The sequence below is a fragment of the Megascapheus bottae genome, chromosome 10, assembly GCF_031878675.1.
Source record: "Megascapheus bottae isolate mThoBot1 chromosome 10, mThoBot2.hap1, whole genome shotgun sequence".
Classification (NCBI taxonomy): Eukaryota; Metazoa; Chordata; class Mammalia; order Rodentia; family Geomyidae; genus Megascapheus; species Megascapheus bottae.
The window spans coordinates 18284995-18306148 of NC_143518.1; the positions used below are offsets into that span (position 1 = coordinate 18284995).

Below are 21154 nucleotides of genomic sequence, written 5' to 3' on the forward strand. Positions count from 1 at the left end.
CAGTCCAGGCATGCACCTAGTCAGGAAGCAAACTTTTATCTCAAAAATTTCCAGTACAAAAAAAGAGCTGGAGGTATGTAGTTCAGAGGCTGAGAACCTGCCTAGATAGCCCAGGCCCAGAATTTAAACTATAGTACAGAGAGACGGAAAGGAGGAGGAAAGGAGGAAAAGTGGGATGGAGGGAGGAAGAGAGGCAGGAGGGAGGAACAGAGGGAGAAAGAGAGAGAGAGAGAGAGAGAGAGAGAGAGAGAGAGAGAGAGAGAGAGACAGAGACAGAGACAGAGACAAAGAAACAGAGACAAGACAGAGAGAGAGACAAGACAGAGAGAGAGAGACAAGACAGAGAGAGAGACAAGACAGAGAGAGAGAGAGAGAGAGAGAGAGAGAGAGAGAGAGAGAGAGAGAGAGAGAGAGAGTCCAGCCTCCCTGTGCCCTGCTTGATGGTTTCTAAACCCTGACAGTGGATTAACTGGGCTCTCTTCCTCTCCTGGTATCTATTAGCTCATAAGATGAAATTTATATGCTCATGCAGTGAAAAGCCAAACCAGGATCTTTTCCCTGTTTATCATGACAATCGATTAACAAAGGCATACATATTTTACATATTTTAGAGTTCTTGATAAAAAAGAAGGATGTAGTTAAGTCAGATACAGTGCTGGTTTGGCCTCCCAATAGCCATGAATGATTTTCTAGAGGCTGAGACACTTCCTTTTAAATTTGTCTATCCACCTCCCATTCCCACCAAAAGCACCATACTTCAAAGGGAAATAAACATATTGCTTTAAGCCATCAAAATAAGTCAAAACAATACATTTTATATGCTTAAGAGGGAGATGGCATTAGTGGCTCTTTGGACTAACCACACTCATTTACCCAACAGATAATACATGCCACACTAAGTAGAGGCAACAGAGCCTGTAGAGAAAGTTTTTGTTTAGCTTAGATAGCGCTCACCTAAAAGAGTTTCTTAGATTTTCATATAGCTTGTCTATGCAGTCAACTATGGGAAGTACCATTTAGGATCTTTCATATTTTGCCCACTCATTTGAGAAATGTAAAATGTGACAGTTATCATTCTACATCAAAAACTTAACTAGAAAAACAAATGGGGAAGGGATAATGTAGAAAAGAAGAAAAAAAACTCATTAATATACTCTGATGAATGAATACAAACCTAGACCAGGGCCTCTACCAAGTTTTCCCTTACTCCTTAGCAGAGCAGCTGGTGCAGTAAGCACAATGTAAGACACTGAGTGGTCTCACACTCTTCATGAGTAGCCCCTTAGGAAGAGTCCAAGTGCATTCTGCACATCCTAAGGAGGTCTCCAGGCTGTAAGGCAGGCCTTGCTGGATGGTCCCACCATTCCAATTCTCTCTACAATTCAACAAGGAACCTTACTTTCCAAAGAACAACAACTGATCATAAATACTGGGTTCCTTTTCCTTCTCTTCCAAGAACGTTGCGACCATTCTCTTCATTCTAACCCCAGCTTTGTAACTGGAAACATTTAAGACCAAGAGAAGGATTCCCAAGTTGTTAATTCATCTTTTAACCAGTGACAGAAAAGTAAGATGAGTCTCCCAGACACATCACTTTTGGATATGTTCATTTTACTTAGACTAATCCATGAAGTGTGCCGTTTGTTTTTGTTTTTGTTTTTCTTAAGGAAGATTCGGTTAACTTTTTAATTTGGTTAGTTTGAAACATGATGGCAAAAAAGTGCAAAAAAATCAAAACACATGTTGGAGATTTTTATCTTCACACAGAGCGTCATAAAACTTTCATTTGAGATTACACTATAAGAAAGTATTTTTTTCTCAACATTTGAACCAAAAGCAAACTTGGCAGAGACTCACACATAATGAAAATAGCAAGCATGTATGAAGATGGCTTTGGTGTTATTAGAGAAACTTACAACAAAGATAAACAAATCAGAAGAAAAGATAAAAGTTGACATCTCTACTTTTTTGCATTTTTATTGTAATTAGTAAAAGGGTTACATGATATTTGCCAGATAGAAGGTGCATTAATTCACATACATTGATACCCTTTCACATGTCTTGGTACCCATTTCCCTCCCCCCCCACACCCTCCACCTGTCTCGGTTTTCCCCCCTTCCCTATCAAATTTCAAGTAACCAAATACAAATAAATTCAATATATCAGATAACAAAGTGAGATACTATAACAATATGAGATAACCAAGGGACAGCAAAGGAGATGAGAGACAACTAGTACATTAAGGACAACAATCACTCATTATATGGCTTTTGTTTCAATATCCTGGAGGTCCTTTCAATTAGCTTCATACTACATGGCCTTATGTATCAAGATTTTGCTCTATTGCAGATCTCTGCTAGTAGAGCCCAAGGTTTCTACTGATTATGACAAATGAGGGAAACCATTGAGCCTAAGTTCCTTTGAGTCTGGCTTACTTCACTTAATATGATTTTTTCTAAGTCTTTCCATTTCCTAACAAATGGGGCGATGTCGTTTTTCTGACAGCAGCATAGAATTCCATTGTGTACAAATACCACAACTTGTTGATCCACTCATCAACTGAGGGACATCTAAGTTGGTTCCATATCTTTGCTATGGTAAATAGTGCTGCAATGAACATTGTTGTGCTAGTGGATTTAGTATGCCCTTGTTTCTGGATGGTTGGGTAAATGCCAAGTAGTGGAATTGCTGGGTCATAGGGGAGTTCTATGTTTAGCCTTTTGAGGCACTGCCACACTGCTTTCCATAGTGGTTGAACGAGTTTGCACTCCCACCAACAGTGTAATAGTGATCCCTCCTGGCCACATCCCCTCCAGCATCTGTTATTATTCGTTTTCCTGATCCTGGCCATTCTAACTGGAGTGAGGTGGAATCTTAGAGTTGTTTTGATTTGCATTTCTTTTATGACCAGAGATGTTGAGCATTTCTTCATGTGTCTATAGGCCATTTTTGTTTCTTCTTCAGAGAAGACTCTCTTTAAGTCTTTGGCCCATTTTTAATGGGATGGTTGTTACTTTGGAGGTTAGTTTTGGAGTGATTCAATTTTTTGAGTTGTTGATATATTTTAGATATGAGGCCTTTGTCCGTTGTTTGGTTGGTGAAGATCTTCTCCCACTCTGTAGGCTTCCTGATTAGTTTACTAGCTATGTCCTTTGCCATACAAAAGCTCTGCAGTTTAATGCAGTCCCACTTATCCAGCCTTTCTCTGATTTGTTGTGATTCTTGGTCCTTATTAAGAAAGTTTCGACCTGTGCCAAGGAGGCCTAGTGTATCTCCTATTCCTTCCTGTAAAGTTTTCAGTGTGTCAGCTTTTACCTCCAGGTCTTTGATCCATTTGGAGTTAATTCTAGTGCAAGGTGACAAAGAAGGATCCAACTTTACTTTCTGCAGGTGCTTAACCAGTTCTGCCAGCACAACTTGTTGAAGAGGCTGTCTTTCTTCCATTCTATTGACATCTCTACTTTTATGTGGACTTTCTTTTCTTTTGGATTTACAAACTTTTTTTGGGTGATAGTAGAAATGGAACCCAGTGCCTTTTCTGTGCTAAGTGAGTTCTCTCCCACTGAACTATGGCCACGGCAGATGAAAGCTTTTCTTCTGTAGAAAGTTCCCAGAAAAAAGCCAGAGATGCAGCAATCTCAAAAGGAATAGACAAAGATTCCAAATACTTCTGCTGTGATTTCTACATAACTTTTGCAAGTCACAATTTCTGCGTAAACCAGGTTCCCTAGCAACCACATATTCTTCTGTAGCAGCCCCTGTAGCAGCTGTGTTTCCTGATGAAAATATCAGTAGGAGGAAGGGGGAATAAGACTAGGAATTGTGAAGATAAACAACTGTAACATCAAAGCATAATTGGAATTATTAGTGCTGTGTCTGATTTTTAAAATACTGCTAAAGATGACCCAGATCAAGGAAGAAGTTTAATTTCCTATTGTAATTTGGGATACATAGGTTAATCTTGAAGAAACAAGACGCAGAAATGATGCTACAATCTCACAAGTTGAGTCAGGCACCTTTGTTTGGCTCACACCTACAATTCTAACTACCTCAGAAGCTAAGGTCTGAGAACTGCAGTTTGGAAGAGCTGGGGAGAAAAATCCAAGACATATCTCCAACTAACCAGCAAAAAGCCAGAATTAGAGGCATGGCTTAAATAGAAAATACCAACTGTAGCTTAAAACTGATGTATATAAACTCAGTTGCTTACTGTATAGAATTGGCCCAAGTTTAACTCCTGAAGAGGCTGAAATCCAGGCTCACAATGTGAAACCAGACAGACAGAACAGTCTATGAGACTATATCTTCAAAATAACCGGCAAGAAATGCAAATGGTAGAGTGCCAGCCAAGAACCCAAGCTAAGCGAATGGGGGGCCCTGAGTTCAAAAATCTAGGACGAAGAAGAAGGAGGAGGAGGAGGAGGAGGAGGAGGGGAGAGGAGGGAAAAGGAGGGGGGAGAAGGAGAAGAAGGAAGAAGAAGAAGAAGAAGAAGAAGAAGAAGAAGAAGAAGAAGAAGAAGAAGAAGAAGAGGAGGAGGAGGAGGAGGAGGAGGAGGAGGAGGAGGAGGAGGAGGAGGAGGAGGAGGAGGGGAGGAGGAGGAGGAGGAGGAAGAAGAAGAAGAAGAGGAGGAGGAGGAAGACGAAGAAGAGGAGGAGGAGGAGAAGGAGGAGGAGGAGGAGGAGGAGGAGGAGGAGGAGGAGGAGGAGGAGGAGGAGGAGGAGGAAGACGAGGACAACAACAACGACCAGCAGAGGAGGAGGAGGAGGGGAAGGAGGAGGAGGAGGAGGAGGAGGAGGAGGAGGAGGAGGAGGAGAAGAAGAAGAAGAAGAAGAAGAAGAAGAAGAAGAAGAAGAAGAAGAAGAAGAAGAAATAATAATCACTGCCAATGAATAGTAAACAAAAATCCTTCTCAAGCACAAGTTTGGAGTTTTGGTTGGCCTACTCCTGAATCAGGATTTTTATTCCTGTTTCCTTTTTTTTTCTTTTGTTATAAAACAATCACATAATGCAAGCACAACTTAGTGCATAAAAAAGGGAAATGAACATGTACATACCCCTCTCCCCCACGGATGAGCACAAGTACCTGTGAAGTTCTGTATGTCTCCTGGGGAGTGGATAACCGGTGCTTCACTGTAGAAGTACTTATTAACTCCCTGTGCTTTATGCAAATCATGTTCTTGCTTTTTTTGAATAATCCCCCTTTATTTAAAATCTAGCCATATAATTTAGCATTTTGAACTTTATACTAATGGAATCCTATTAGATTCTATACTGATTTTCCACTCATTATGAATCTCAAAAGCATAATGTTGAGGGGAACACTGGAGATGAATGCCACATGGTACGATAGCACATGTATAGGCTATTCTCCGTATGGTTTAGTATAAATTCACCACAATGTCCTTATCCTATGTCCCTGTGATAGACGCATAATCTGTTTCAAATCTTCTGCTATTGTGAATGGCATTGCCTCACGCATGCTTGCTTAGGAATGAGAGTTCCCCCAAGAACACTTCCTAACCTTTTGCACAATGCAGCTTACCTAGAAAAATGATAATTTTGGCATGACAAAGTTATTAGGCCAAATTTATTAAGTGAAGTTGTTATTAGAAGTAGTTATTTGACAAAATTTTTCTCACTCCAGCCTCTAATCTGCTCCATCCCCATCTTGCTCTGCTACCTGGATGGTTACAGGGATAAGGTGACCATTGTACCAGACATTCCAAATCTCTTTCTAAAATCATTTGTACTGGTTATTGGAGCACTGTATAAGCAGACCTTTTGTTCCTTTTGTCCTTAAATCCATGCATTCATTCATCTCAGTTGGTATTTCATCACAGATTTTTGTTGTTGTTGTTGTGTACTGATATTGGGGCTTGAACTCAGGGTCTGGGAGCTGTCCCTTAGCTTTTGTGCTCAAACCTGGCATTCTAACACTTCAGCCACACTCTCTTTCCAGCTTTTTGGTGATTATTTCAAGCGAAGAGTCTCATAAACTGTTCTACCCATGCTGTGTTCAAACTACAGTCCTCAAATCTCAGCCTCCTGAATAGCTAGAATTACAGAAATGAACAAGCAAAGCCCATCCACAGATGAATTTAATATTAAAACATATTATACACTTGCTAAAATAGTGGGGTATTAGAGCTTGAAGTGTAAGATTGAATAGAAAATGTAGAAATATAGCTGAAGATGAATGAAAAGTAACTCCATAATAGGACACATCTCAAATCACTGAAGAAAGGTGGACTTTATAACAAGAAGTCTACAGTAGACACATAACAAAGATTTCTTTTAAAATCTCCCACACCATGTAGCACAATAAATTCACATACAATAAAGTCATCCAGTCTTATCAGAAATTAGGTGACTCCCTGTACAGTTGGCTCTCCACAATGGCAGCCACTTCCCACTTGGTTTCTGAGGAATTAAACCGGGGCTGACAGAACTGAGAAACTGAAGAGCCTTTTACTTAATTTTAACTAAGTGAAACAGAAAAACTGATCATTCAATTATTGGAAAAAATTCAAGGACACTTGGAACAACTCGGTTATGTGAATTTACTTTTCTCAACTGCAAATCTGTGAAATCCAAATTTGGAACAAGAATTTATAATCAAAGTTTAGTAATCAAGTTGAGATGTGTTAAAAATCAAAACAGACATAAAGTTCTTTAAAAGCTATATGGGGGTTGAATATGATCAAAGTCCATTACATACATGTATGAAGATGTGATAATGAAACCCATTATAGTTGGTAGGATTAATATAGTCTAAAATAACTGTTAATACTGATAATTTACTGAAATAATTTTTCCACACTGAGTTAAGTAAAACGTATTATTGAAATTAGACTTACCTGTTTCTCCTTGTTTTGTAGCTACTAAAATTTTACACATGTGGTTTGTACATAGTCTTGCTGGCCAGTGAGGCTCTACAACTAATGTAAGGACTTTTTTGGCCCAACTTAGACTCAATGCAATGAATTTAAAGGTTATATTTTAATTTAAAGACCTAAAACTAACTATATCAAAGAAAATAACTGTAACCAGAGGAAAACAGCAAATGATATAGTGTGACAAAAATTCATCACATATTAGGAATAATATTCCTAACAAAACAGAAAAGATTTACAGCCCAATGAAAGTGAACAAAAAGTAAGAAATAATCACAAGGGGGGAAAAAGGGCAAATAAGCACATTTAGACACTTATCAGCAACAAAAGGACTCAAGCTGTCTCATAAAAATAAAAATGAACAGTGATCCATTCTCACTATTTAGACATCAAGGTTCTACAATGTACCAAATGGCAAGGGTCTGAAAACATTAAAAGTAATCTTCTGGAAATGAGAAACTTGTAAGTTTTAAATAATGTTTAGATAATAATGCTGGATTTTTTTCTGTTTCAGTCTCTTATTGTGCTTAATTTACACATTAAGCTTTACCACAGACATGTCTGTATCTATCTATAGGGTTTCAGGCCATTCACTAGAGGGGGAGAGCTTGGAAGATGAGAGGGCTTAAAGGATGGAAGGGGACAGTGGTACCTAGCATGACTGAACTGAATGTATCCTTTAACCCAGTATTCTACTTCTAGCAATCTGTCATAAACTGGCAAAAATGCTAGTATAAATATTCACAAGTTTCTTTATTGCCACACTATTCATTCAACTATTCATTCATCTAACTATAATGAAAATTAATAATAATGCTCCAGTTCAAGGGATATTTTTTTTGGCAGGAATAGCCCATGGGGCTTGAACTTGGGGCCTAGGTGCTGTCCCTGACCTCTTTCATGCAATGCTAGCACTCTACCACTTTGAGCTATACCTCCACTATGGCTTTCTGGTGGTTAACTGGAGATAAGAGTCACATAGATTTTCTTGCCTGGGCTGGCTTTGGACCATGATTCTCAGATCTCAGCTTCATGAGTGTCTAGGATTATAGGGGTGAGTCACCAACACTCAGCCAGTTTAAGGTTGTATGTGTATGATTTGCAAATAAATATCCACAAACAGCAACAACAACAAAAAAACTACTACTCCCTCCTGCAATGTAATAGTAAAGGTCTAGAAACAGTCATGTAGATCTAAATGAATGATTCTGAGGTGATTATGCAAGAGAAAATACATAGAAAATTCTATGTATAGCTCCAAAGTCATCTCTGAAATATGCTTTTGAAGTGCAAAAAGGAAGGTACTAAACCTCTGCATGCTACCTTGTTTTCTAGAGAAAAACAGATGTCCACTTAGCTTAAATAGATGCAGTATGTAAATATACATATATGTGTATACATGGATATGTCTTACATATCTATGCACACACAAAACAGATGCATATACATTCATATATATACATAAATTTATTTTCATACATTAATATATACAAATACAAATGTATGGTTTCCTATCCCTGCCCACTAAACGATCCAGAAACAATGACAAGCTCACAGGCAATGAAATCCTCTAACAATTGGTCTTTGGTCTCTAGACGCCATTTACCACCAGCCAAGAAAAGTACAAGTCTAAAGTATCTTGTTAAGCCAGAAATTTAACAAGGCTAAGACTACTATAATCTTGTCAAATTCAGAAATGAAGAATCTCCCACCGGTAAAAGATAATTTGAGCTTCAAAATAAACAACTATAAAGGACTGAAGCATATACTGTGTAAAAAAATCCATGTGTGCTAAGGCTACTGAAACACACAAAAAATATATCAAAATACTTCATTTGTTTAATTTGGAAGATAACTGGAAAATCAACTCATTATTCTGCATTGTGGTTTCAAGGAAAGAAGACCAAACACTAATTAAACTACATAAACTGTACCTTAAGGCAACAGATGGGATGGTGTGGTTAAGGTTTGTTTTTGAGTTATGTTGTTAAGAGATAGCAAATATAGAAAGGGTAAAAGAAAATCACCATGTTGCAACCTTTACTGAAATAATAACTGTGACCATCAATGGTTTCTGATGGGCCCAGAACAACTTATTAAAAAGTCAGGTTGAGGTCTGGGAGTTTGGTCTAGTGGCAGAGTACTTGCCTAGCACACACAAAGACCTGGTTTCATTTCCTCAGTACCACTACATAGAAAAAAGCCGGAAGTGGTGCTGAGGCTCAAGTGGTAGAGCTCTAGCCTTGAGAAATAAACAAACAAACAAACAAACAAACAAAATAGTAAGGCTGATAATATCACATTCACTAATCAGTCTTACAATCCCAAAGAAAAAACAAGGTGCTCTGTGTCTCCCAAGAAGATATATCAGTAAGGACACAACAATTCCTATGATGTACTTTCCCCAAACCATCTGCTTAACCTCATAACTACCAGTTCACAGGAACTGTAGGAAACAGAAGAATGGAAAGAAGACACAGTCCTTGAATGCTACAGGACAAATTGTTGTTTCTTCAATAAACAAACTGCTAGAGAAGAAAACAGGAAAGAAAAATAGAAAAAGGAAATCTATAAAGACAAATGTATCTCAGGTATGGAAATTATTTAGACCCTGAATAACACCAAATCATCATCAAAAAACAACTAGAAGGCAATCAAAGAACTATTTTTCTCTGCCTGGACATTTGAAGGGTTATTGTTAAAAAGATTAGTTATGATTATTGTATTATCATTATGTTAAAAGAAAATCCCTATTTTAGAAATAAAATCTCATATGTACAAACTGATGATGCAATGTCTGGAATTTGCTGCAAAAAGAACTAACAGGTAATGGGGGAGGGGAAGGCAGCAGAACTGGCCAGGAGTCAATCATTAAAACTCTTATTGTAGACTTAAAGTGACTAGATTCCCATCTCAGCAAAACACTCATTAGATGCAAGATCTGGATCATAATCGTAAGCATCTTGAACCTCAGTTTTCCTATGTATAAAAAGAAGTACTTGTTGGTGCTAGCTAGTGTAAGCACTGAAGATAACACATATAATGTACTTAGCACAGTACTGGCACAGTCTATGTTAATTAGCTCAGTACGTTAGCTTCTATTATTACTGTTGTCAGTTATTGCCATTGTTATTCAAGATCACCAAGTCAGAGGTGGGAGAGAAGCTGTTGATTCTATATCCTTCCCAGTGTATTATGATGTCTCCCAGCCTCTACCTTCAGTAGAGAATGAGAGCAAGGAAGAATCATATTCTGCAATAAACACCCGCTTCATACTGAAAACCTTTAAGCCTTTGTTATAAGGTGGTAACTTAATATGTTGTTGCTGTCGATGGCTAGTCATATGCTAGAAGGATTTTATCAAACTTCTAAATTGATATATACACTCCTAACTTTATAGTGATTAAACATTGTGCTATTTCTTCCTCCTCCCCAAATATGGCTTCAAATTTTTACTACATCAGGTGATGGCATTAATTATACAAGGCCAGCCTCAGATTTTAAGCATGTAAAATCAACCTTCCCACACGCATAAGATAATATAATATCACAATGCTAAGTAGCCAGACATCTTTTTGAAATATTTACACCTCTATTTGAAAGAAAACATTACATGAATCCTGAGAAAACCTCTTTAGCTTATCATCTTCATGCAACAATTCTGACCACATGCCATAGCTGGATTCTTTTTGTTTCAAGATCTGGCCACAGCTATTCTTGCCTGTTTCTCCTGCTTCTTTCCAACCCTGTCTTTGCCAACTTCCTTCTCCATCTTTTCCTTTTGCATAGTCTCATGTCACAGTATGGCAGCACCTACGGCATTTCATTCAATCGTTCCTTCACTCATCCACTCATCAAATATGCGTTCCACCCCTATTTTTGTGTCGTAGGTTTCCTTTCAATGCAAAATTCTACCCTCATGGACATTACAGTTGGGGGTGGTATTAATGATAATCTAAAAGTCATAAGGATGAAGATGCAATTACAATTATATCAGCACGAAAGTATATGGTATGGTTAGAGAGCAGAATGGAGGAACTTGGATGTCATAAAATAATACCCATAGGAAATGATTGCTGAGCTGAGGTCAAACTCATAATTCTATCTCAATCCTGTCCTCTGACACTCAAGTCTAGAATTTCAGTTACTAGCTCCATCTAAGAGAAGGTAGACACCAAAAACAGTTACTTTCCCCTCAATGCTCAATTCCTCATCTCCATGAGTTTAGTCCATCCAGAAAATGTGAAATTATCCTTTATTCCCTTCATCGCTCTCCTTGCATGGTCTTACTAAGTCCTGCCAATTCTGCTTCCTAAATCCTTTTACTTGGCCCCTTCTCCTCTCTTTTTAGCTGTTCTCAGCAGCTCCTACCAAATTGGTACTGGTTTATTTGATCTGTCTCTGTCCCCTCTTGGTCTTTTACTTGCACCCAGGAAAGAACAATCATGCCAATTGTGTCTTCCCTCTTCATAATCTAAATTATATAGTATGACCTACAAATCTCTACATAGTTCACCAGCCTCACCAGTGAAAAGCCACGTGACTCCACATCACCTGTTTCTTCAGCCTACAATGCCCTACTTCATCTGCCATTTGACTCCAGTATCCTTTATCCCCAAATGCCAGTCCATGAAAACTGAGAGATGAGTCTACAAACGAGTAAAATTAGAAAAGTAAAAAGGTGTCAAGTCGGTGTTCGTCTCCCAAGAGTTTGGGAAACACAAGCAATAGCTTGGTGGATGGACTACTGTGTTGCTACGTGCTATGTTGCTTTCCACACCCCACAAATTTCCCAATGTGAAGCTGTACATGGCTTTTCCTGGTGGGATTTCTTATCTCAGCATTTAAAGTACTTTTGTGCATTTCCTATAACATCTGTCAATTTCTCTGCTCATCTAAGAACTGCACAAAGACAAGGGTCTTTTCTCTCCCTGCCTCTAACAGTTCTCTAGTGTCAGGCACTGAGATGACACAACCAAAGTAATTATTTACTCAAGAAATCATATGAGCAAATAAGAGAAATTAGATGCCTTAGTCTTGGTCAGCATTTCTTTTTTACTTCCCAATATCTTGTCTTGTTCATATTTTGATGGGGTCAAAGAGTACATAAACAATTGGCTGGAAATGATGGCTCTGTGGCAGGGCACTTGCTATGATCAAGGTCCTGGGCTTGACCACCAGCATCGCAAAATAAACTAAAGTACTGGGACTGGGAGTTTGGCGAAGTGGTAGAGTACTTGCCAAGCAAACACGAGGGCCCGGGTTCTATTCCTTGGTATCACATACATAGAAAAAAGCCAGAAATGGTGCTGTGGCTCAAGTGGTAGAGTTTTAGCCTTGAGAAAGCCCGAAGAGAGTGCTCAGGCACTGAGTTCAAGGCCCAGGATTGGCAAAAAAGAAAAAAAGCTAAAGTACTTAATCAAAACTAGTAAGTTGGACACCAGTGGCTTACAACTGTAGTCCTAGTTACTCAGATGGCTGAAATCAGAGGATCAAGAGTCAAAGCTAACTGCAGGCGGTAAACTCCAAGATACTCATCTCCAATTAACCACCAAAACGAAAGTGGACCTGTGGATCAAGTGCTAGCGTTAAGCAAAAACTTCAGGGACAGTGCCCGGCCCTGAGTTCAAGCCTCAGGACTGGCATGTGCCCGCACATGCACACACACAACAACCTAGTAATTCAATAAAAATAAAAATATGTTACAGGAATTTATGGAAAGTAAGTAGGAAAACATTTTTCCCTAAAGAATGACACTTGAGAAATGACTTCTATCTCAAGAGAGAAAAGAGAGGCTGTCCCAGGGCAAGGCAGTGAGCCTATAGAAAAGGCCATGAAGGAAACCATCAGAAGGATTTGGAGAGTTGTACATGGACTATCAAAGATTCCTTAACCAAAAATTAGGCCATCTGAATCTTTAGCAAATATTAAGTAGCACAGAAAGGTTCCTGCATCATCAATTCCTTCACTAAAATAAAACTATCTGCCTGAGCCATATAATGAGTTATAAGTTGCTTATTCCTTTATAACCTTTTAATTGTAGGAACTGGAAGAATATTAGAAGAAGGGCTATTCTCAGATAAAACCTTCAGACAGAACAGCCAAAGATATTCTATCCATCTTGGCATGTAAAAACTAGCCACATGTTTGGAAAGCTCACTGATGTCCCTGGCATGAAGTTCCTCCTTCAGTCTTTTCCTGAGAGAATTTAGTATGCATCCAGAGACTCCATCATGCTGAAAATGACCATATGGAGGGCTCCTCATCAAACCCTGGGGTTCAGCCATAATGGCGCCTCTTATTATTTACCCCATAGGTGACAGCTGTGAAACAAATCAGAGAAAATGATCCCCTTCTTGGACTTTCTCCCTACCTACCGCTGGCAGGAAAAGTCATAAGTCAACAAATGAAGTGGAATATATCCTAACAGGTGGTTTAACAATAAATGCAAAAGTACTGCAATATGCACCACTTGCAAAGAAATCCATCAAATGAGGAATTCTTACTCAGAAAACCATCGTGCCCCTGCTCTGCTGTGCGCATCTGCTTCCAAATGCCCTGAAGTGTCCACTCAGAATATTGTTGAATCTACCTTTTATTTATTTATTTTTAGTTTGTTTGTAGTAGTAGTGGGAATTGAAGTTTCAGGAGACATTCTACCACTTGGGCCATGCCTTCAATACTTTTTGCTTTACTTATTCTTCAAAGCAAGTCACTTTATGCCCAAACTAGCCTGAGATCATGATCATTCTATCTGTGCTTCCCACTTTGCAGGGATGACAGGTATGTACCACTCTTTATTGGTGGAGGTAAAGTCTTACAAACGTTATGCCAAGGCTAGCCTCAAACCATAATCTTGTGGTACCTTGCCTCCGGAATACTAGGATTATAGGAGTGTGTGTATGTGTGTGTGTGTGTTAGTACTAGGACTTGAACTAAGGGCCTGGGCACTACCCTTCAGCATTCTCACTCAAGAGCCACAGTTTCATTTCTTGCTTATGGGTAATTAATTGGAGATAAGTGTCTCATAAACTTTCTTGCTTAGGCTGGCTTTGAACCACAACCCACAGATTTTATCCTCCTGAGTAGCTAGGATTACAGGAGTGAGCCACTGACACCTGACTAGATCTACTTTTAAGTTGTTTTCTAGGACAATCATCACTTTCAAGTACTAAGTCAATAGGGTATGTTTGCCTGGCAGTAGGCTTCAGTTTGCCATTTTTTCTCCCCACAAATCATACTAATATGATTAACATAAGTGTAAGTAACAAACTTTTAGGAGAAAACAACGTTAGGTCTTAGCTAATCTTTATTTGGCATAAATGCATCTCATGATTTATAAATTTTTCATGGAGAGCATTAAAACTACCACAAATGAGAAAAATAAAATGTTTCAACTTACACAAACATATATTTAACAAGCAGAGAAAAAAAGATAATGAAGGTGATAGTAAATAAACCATTCAACTTTTACGATTACCAAGTAGGAGCTGGTGTGTAATAAAGCCTTTGAATGGTATTATTATGAAAAGCTCTGAAACACTTTCCAAGATTTGTTGTCAAAATCTTTAAAAACAACAATAATCACCAAGATATTTCCCTTCTGTACTACCCATCAGAGGATGTAAACGGCTAAAAGGAACAAAGACGCAAAATGCTTTAGCTGCTATTAAATGGCTTAAGAGGCTTTAAAAGTCAACAATATAACACAGAATCAAATATGAAAACAAAGGCAGAAAGATCCCTGGACTTGGAGTGGCTCTAATTCCATTTTTCTGACAAGGTAGCAAACATACCACTCATGAATGCTATATGTGTCTGCAGAGATGGCAAAAGCTGGAGGAACAGGCAGAGGCAGGCATATCCTGGGAGATCTGAGGCTAGATGGGGAGAAATGGGTGGGAGGAATCAGGGGGAGGCGTGGGGCAAAGCAGGACAACAGAAGAGGGGCCCTGGGGGTAGACTAGAAAAGCTGGCTAGAAGCAGGAACTCTACTGTTGTTAGACAGGTGGGAGGAGTCCAGAGAGAGTGGCTCTGAAGCTGTGGTTAAAAAGCTAAAAACAGTTCATTCAGACCCACAAAATCCATTTCTTTCAGTCTAAGGAGTGGTAGTAGGAGAAGAAGCAGAAGGGTCTGTGGATGAAAATCTGTGACATAGAAACCCAAAGAGCCTGGGGAGGAATAGGAAGGTAGGAAGATGGGAAGGATACTGGGTAGTGGCAAGAGTTATTTTTTCTTTTTCTTTCCTTTTCTTTCTTTTCGTTCATTGCTACCATAGAATTGATACACAAAGGGGGAACACGTTACATGAATCAGGTAATCAGTAATGAGTACAATTCTTTTTGAACCATGTCTCTCCTGTTGCTCTTTCCCAGTCTTTCCCTCCAGTCCTCACCCACAAGACACCCAGTTGATTTTCCACATAGTGTCTAGGGAGTATCACTGTTGCTCTATTTGTTCATCCTTGTTCAACCTTGTATGTGCCCTCCCTTAGTCATTAACATACAGAGGCCAAAGGAGGCAATGCATAAGAGTGATGAATAAAGGCTCAATAGCTGTGGACAGATGATCATATAAAACAGTGTTCTATGAAATGAAGCCAAGAAAAGGAGACAAGGAACATTCATTAGTTGCCATTGTGGCAGTTTTTGTTTTCTTTTCCTTTTGTCTTGTTTGTATTTAGGAGGGAAAGGAAGGGCACATAAAAGGTAGAAAGAGCTTTAAAAAGAAACAGATCTAAGTGAGAGCCACTGAATGTTGGGAGCTTACAGTCACAAGCTAGATTAGGAGAAGCTGTGCATCTAATAAATCAAGAGTTGATTTACCTGCACTTTCTCAAGATCTCTCTTTCTCTCCCTCCCCCGCTTCCTGGATTCTAGAACATTCTCCAAGATCCCATCCTGAAAGGCCCTTATTGCTGTGGCCACGGTCTATATCAAACAAGCTATCTAAAAGTCACAGGACAAATAAGAGATGTTGTTATTCACCAAGCCTCTCAAACAAGTAAAGCAAAGACCACGTAAGGGACAGACGTATTTACGTATTTGTCAAGTGAGGAGTTACTTCTATTCAAACCAGTAGGAATTCCAGTGATTAAACAAAGAGCATCATACTGGGCATGTTTACATTTAAAACCCATACCTAAAGTATCATGTTCAACTCTTCATATATAACTCTCATACAGGTTTATTAAAAACTGACATCTGCACCAAATGTATTTCTCTTAGGGGTTGACACATTCCAGATTTTAACTAATTAGGTGAAGTCTTTGGATTTGATCACATATTGAGTGGGTTCCAAGTTCAAGCAGTGTGCTGTGCCAGCTGTAAGGGAGTTGCTGAGATGAGCAGACTCCCAGCCCTGCCTCCCCATAGCTTGATCAATTACACTTCTCTGTTTCCATTCTAAATGGGGACGGAGCTGCAGGCCCTCTCCCTGCAAGTGGATGCAGAGAGCAATCCTGATATTCTGTTCCTAGCCTACAACCTAGTAAAGACAGTTTCCAGCAACATAGTCAATCAGAAGGTAAGGGTGCTTCTTAATACCTTGCGCCTGCAGACACGGTTGTGTGTTTGTCTGTGTTTATCCCGGCCCCATGGACATCCAAGTACTTCAGTCATAATTGCATAACCAGAGCATGTCATGTTGTTTCTTGTTGCAACTGTAACTTAGAAAATTAAACTTCAGAACTCAGATAGTCAAGCTAAATAATTACCTGCTTTTAAGATATGTCTATAATTTACATGCCACTTCAGATAAGCTGTTGAGTTATGATCTCTGAAAGTCAAAGCTGTCACCATTTTTTTAAAATAGAGTTTCACTGTCGTAATGCTTCCTGTACATGAGCCCAATCCTTGTTTTTGCAGTTTTCTAAACAGTTTTTACTTGTTTGTTTGTTTTTTGCCAGTACTACGGTTTTAACTCAGAGTCTTGTGCTTGCTTGGCTTGGCTAATGCTCTAACACTTGAATCACACTTCTAACCTCCCAACTGAGCTTTCTTTCTTTCTTTTTTCTTTTTTTTGATGTGAGTCCTGGGCTTGAATTCAGGTCTTGGGCCCTATCTTTGAGTTTTTGTACTCAAGACTAGTACTCGACCACTTAAGCCAGAGCTCTACTTCCAGCTTTCAACAGTTTATTGGAGGTAAGAGTCTCACAGACTTTCCTGCTTCTTTTGGCGTCCAGCTGTGATTCTCAGATCTCAGCCTCCTGAGTAGCTAGGATTATAGGTATGAGCCACTGGTGCCCAGCTGCAGCAGTATGGTATAATGTGTACTGCAATCTGCTTTTCAAGTTGTATCAAGACTCTTCATAAAGTCACTTTTTCTTTCCCCAGTCTATGATGCTTTTAGAAAGTGGAAGTCCAAAGGAATGGCCAAAAGTGTACTTATTACCTACAACCACCAAAAGAAGTATCTCTCCACTAAAACTGAAAAGCACAAAGGTCAGCAAAACAACTGAAGGCACACTCTGTTACAGCAGGAGGCCCTGCAGACCCAGGTTTTCTCCTGGAGGATGGCACCACCCATACTTGCAAAACAGCATCTTTTTCAGAGATGTACATTTCCATGAAACTAAGTCTGATCCATCCAATATCTGAATGAATTCTTATTTACAGGATAATATGAGTTGATTTCATTAGTCAATACATTCCTGAATCGTTGGGGAAAAATCAATGGGTTTTTATGTAAAACTTACTTTTCAGGTAACCTTGTATTTGGCGATCAGATCTGCTGCCCTTCGCTCCTGATTGGCAATGAACACTGTGCTACTTAGAGAGCTGCTGTCCACTCCCACAAGTGTCTCCGTCTCTACCCAACTCCCTGTTAAGTTTAGATTTCATTCCACCCATGGGGAGGTCCAAAATGAAGCAGCTGAAACCACATAAAACAAGCCGTGCCCACCGTCTGAGATAAAAGCAAAACAGTAGGTGGGAAAAACCACACAGGACATACAAAGAAATGCCTTCCCCTCCCTGGATATTTGCTTCTAAATAAGCTGGGGAACACTCCACAGATTGTCTCATAGCTGATACTTTCCTTCTCTAGTGTCCCTCCATAACGACTGTCACATTCTCTCTCTTGGCCATCATCAAAGGGCAGCCCCAAAGAAACTTAGAACAATGCAGTATCCCATGTCCTATGCATTTAAGTGGAAGAGAAGGGTTACAAGCTACACTAAGTTCCAATGGAGCCTGTGACACGTGGCATACTTGGGATCATCTCTGAATACCTCCTGAGTCCCCTGTCCTAAAGGAGGCTCCAGGCTTTCCCATCTGCAGGGCCAAAAGATCCTGGCACCAGTCACTCAGCTATAACATGCAGAACTTGCTGGGTCCTAAATTCAACACTATGTGGAGAGACAGGCAACCTGTTAAACAGTCCTGCAGCCCGCCTTTCTTCTCTGCAAGGTGTTTGAATCAGTCACAAGAAACAATAGCAATGAGTGAACAAGTTACTCATTTATACTCTGTGATTTCTTCAAGAAGCTCAAACCACTTGCAGAAATTCACATAATAAAGCCAGGTGGGGTGAGGAAAAGGATCAATTACTAACCCCCCAAATAAAATCATAAGCTCTCTCAATTCAGAGGGAAAATGAGTCAGTCTCAAAGGAGGAAGCTAGATCCTCCAGATCTTTCTAGGATGAACTTTTCACAGTGAAGGATATCATTCCTCTCTACCACACCAGCTAGCCAATAGGGAAAAGTGCCCCAAACCAAGGAAGAGCTAGCCACCCCCAGAGGCACCCTACCCCTCTTTAGTCAATCTCCAATCCTAGGGCCCAGCCTGGTAGTCTTTGTGGATTTCCCAGTCACCTTCCAGGGCTATCTTCTGAGCCCAGTTTGCACAGCAGGAATCATTAGGAGAGATTACATTTCAATGCTGCATTCGTGATCTATGAAGCTGGTGTCAGAACGGGGTTGATGCCTATAAATACTCCATTGCTCTATCACACAACCACTTCCATTTTATAAGCAGCAAAACAAACAAAAAGATGGGTGAATAAGTCCAAGTTCTATGTCTGATCAATTGCATTTTCAAACAGCCAACACAAAACAAGCTCTATGCATCTTCCAAAAAAATAGGAAAAAGAAGAAAATTAAAAATTCATCATTTTGGACTTAAAAAGATCCTTTAGAAAACACCAATTGCTTCCTATGGAAGTTAAAGTCTTACCAGGCCCACTCCACCCTTGTTTGTGTTCTTTCCTTTTCTTTCTTTCCCTCCCCCCCCCCCTCTCTCTCTCTCTCTCTCTCTCTCTCTCTCTCTCTCTCTCTCTCTCTCTCCCCTCATCCTGGTATATTACAATCCTTCCATACTAAAAGGTTATTCTTTCTCAAGGTAGAATGCAAGCTCATCTATTGGAAATGGGAGGTGCTCATATCAAGAAAAAAAAGTCTTGCATGGAATCCATGGTGTCAGTGTCAGACCCCTCCCAGCGCATGAGTCACAGTGTGTGTGTGTCTTCACCAAAGTTCTGGTGGATCAGGGTGTCTCACTTTCAGAGTTGCTACAAGAACTGAACTTAGGACTGTCTCCCAGCCACGCAGAATGCACAGCATAAGCTCTATCAATTTCTATTTTAAAACCGTTTTCCTAAGCACATGCAATGGTGGCAACTTCCTTTTGGGAAAAAAAAAGTCACTTCCCACTTCCCTCTCAAACTGTACTTGCCATCTCTCTCAGGATTAATGGGTGTTTACATGGGCATGTTTTTTTTTGTTTTGAATCTGTGCATCTCTTAAGAGCAAAGAAAGCCACCCCAAATGTTACCAGCCTGCCTGAGCCATTCAGAGCTCTGGAAAAGGAATGAATGAGTGAAGTCCCTTAAGCCTAGGCACTTCTCACACACAGCTGGGAGGGGGGAGTTTTTGAGGGGGGGGTGCAGGGAGGATAGCAGGAAGGCCATAACCAGCAGACCAGAGGTAACCCTGGCGAGGGCACTTCAGGAACTGCCTGCAGCAGAGAGTGAGCTGTGGCCTTGGTGTTCAACAACCAAGCCACCTTCTCCGGCTGCCTCGCATGGGCACGAATAATAAACACACAGAACATGGCAAAACAGATGCGCCCCCCAAACAAGCCACTCCCAGAAAGGTCAAAACTTCAGAAATCTCGAGGGGGGGCGAGGGGGAGGAATCCCACCACCCACATAAACACACATCAGTCCGGAGGCAAAGGCGAAGGGACTTGGAGACTTAGCCAAAGGCTCCTCGATTATGGGCTATGTTTTCTTGTTCTTTCCAGCTCTGTCTTGCAAAGTACAGGGGCTAAGGGCAGAGCTAGGGGGAAGAGCTGGAAGGCGAAGGGCGGGGGTGGGGTGGGGTGTGGGGGGTGCGGGTGAGAAGGGAGGGGTGTCTCACACCAAAGCCACCCAGGCCTCGATGTGACGAAAGTCGTCAGCAACCCCAACCGCATCCTAGCCCCTCCACCCAGCAGCCAGGCTCCCCCTGCAGCTCTCCCCTCCACATACACCCCAGTTTCCTTCCCTTGCACCAGCCCCGCACCACCGCCGCCAGCAGCAGCGGCGGCGGCGGCGGCAGCCCAGCCCGGGCACCGCGCCGGCAGCGCCACGACCGCGGGCTCCCATCCTTCCCTTCCGCGCGGCAGGCAGACACCCCGCAGGCCTCCCTCGATGCCCACCCGGGATGCCCGGACGGATCGTGCCGTCGCCACCCGCAACCTCCCCCCCCCCCCGGCACCCCACGGCTGGCTGTGCCTCTCGCTTACCTTGGGTGCTCGCGGGGGGGGGCTGAAGGTGGCAAGCCTCCCGCCCCCCGCCCCTTGCCTCCTCGCCTGTGGGGTTTTTATGTTTTTCTTCCTCCCTCCTCCTCCTCCTCTTCTTCCTTCTCCTCCCCACAGAGGGTCCGGGTGTCCCCCCTCCTTCCCGCCGCTCGGAGTAAAAGCCGAGAACCCCGGAGTCCGGCCCGCGTGCGTGCGTGCGGGAGGCGGCGGCGCGCGGCCAGCTCTCCAGTAACTGAGCGCGGCGCGCGGCTCCCAACTAAAGTGTGAAAGAAGCGGTGGCCGCGGCGGCCGCGGCACGGACGTTCCCCGCCCCCCGGGAGTGGGCAGGGAGCGATCGCGGGAGGGAGGGGACCGGGAGGGAGGAGGGCGGGGGAGGGGGAGGAGAGAGAGACGGAGGGGGGAGGGAGGGGAGGAGGGTGGAGACCTCCTCGCCCAGTCACTCACTCGCGGGGCGGGGGCAGCCAGACACTCCCCCCACCCCCCATCGCCGGCCCCTCCCTGCGCCCCCGCTCCCGCGC

The 21154-nt window shown here is 41.5% G+C and overlaps 1 protein-coding gene across 1 annotated transcript in view; it reads right to left on the minus strand.

The window, feature by feature from the left end:
* The window catches only part of C10H1orf21 (chromosome 10 C1orf21 homolog), a 192248-nt gene extending 171356 nt beyond the window's left edge, over positions 1-20892 (minus strand). The window contains exon 1 of the mRNA XM_090340255.1: positions 20622-20892. The gene's annotated coding sequence lies outside the window, so the exon portion shown is untranslated. The remainder of the gene's footprint in view (positions 1-20621) is intronic.
* Positions 20893-21154: the final 262 nt, after the last annotated feature.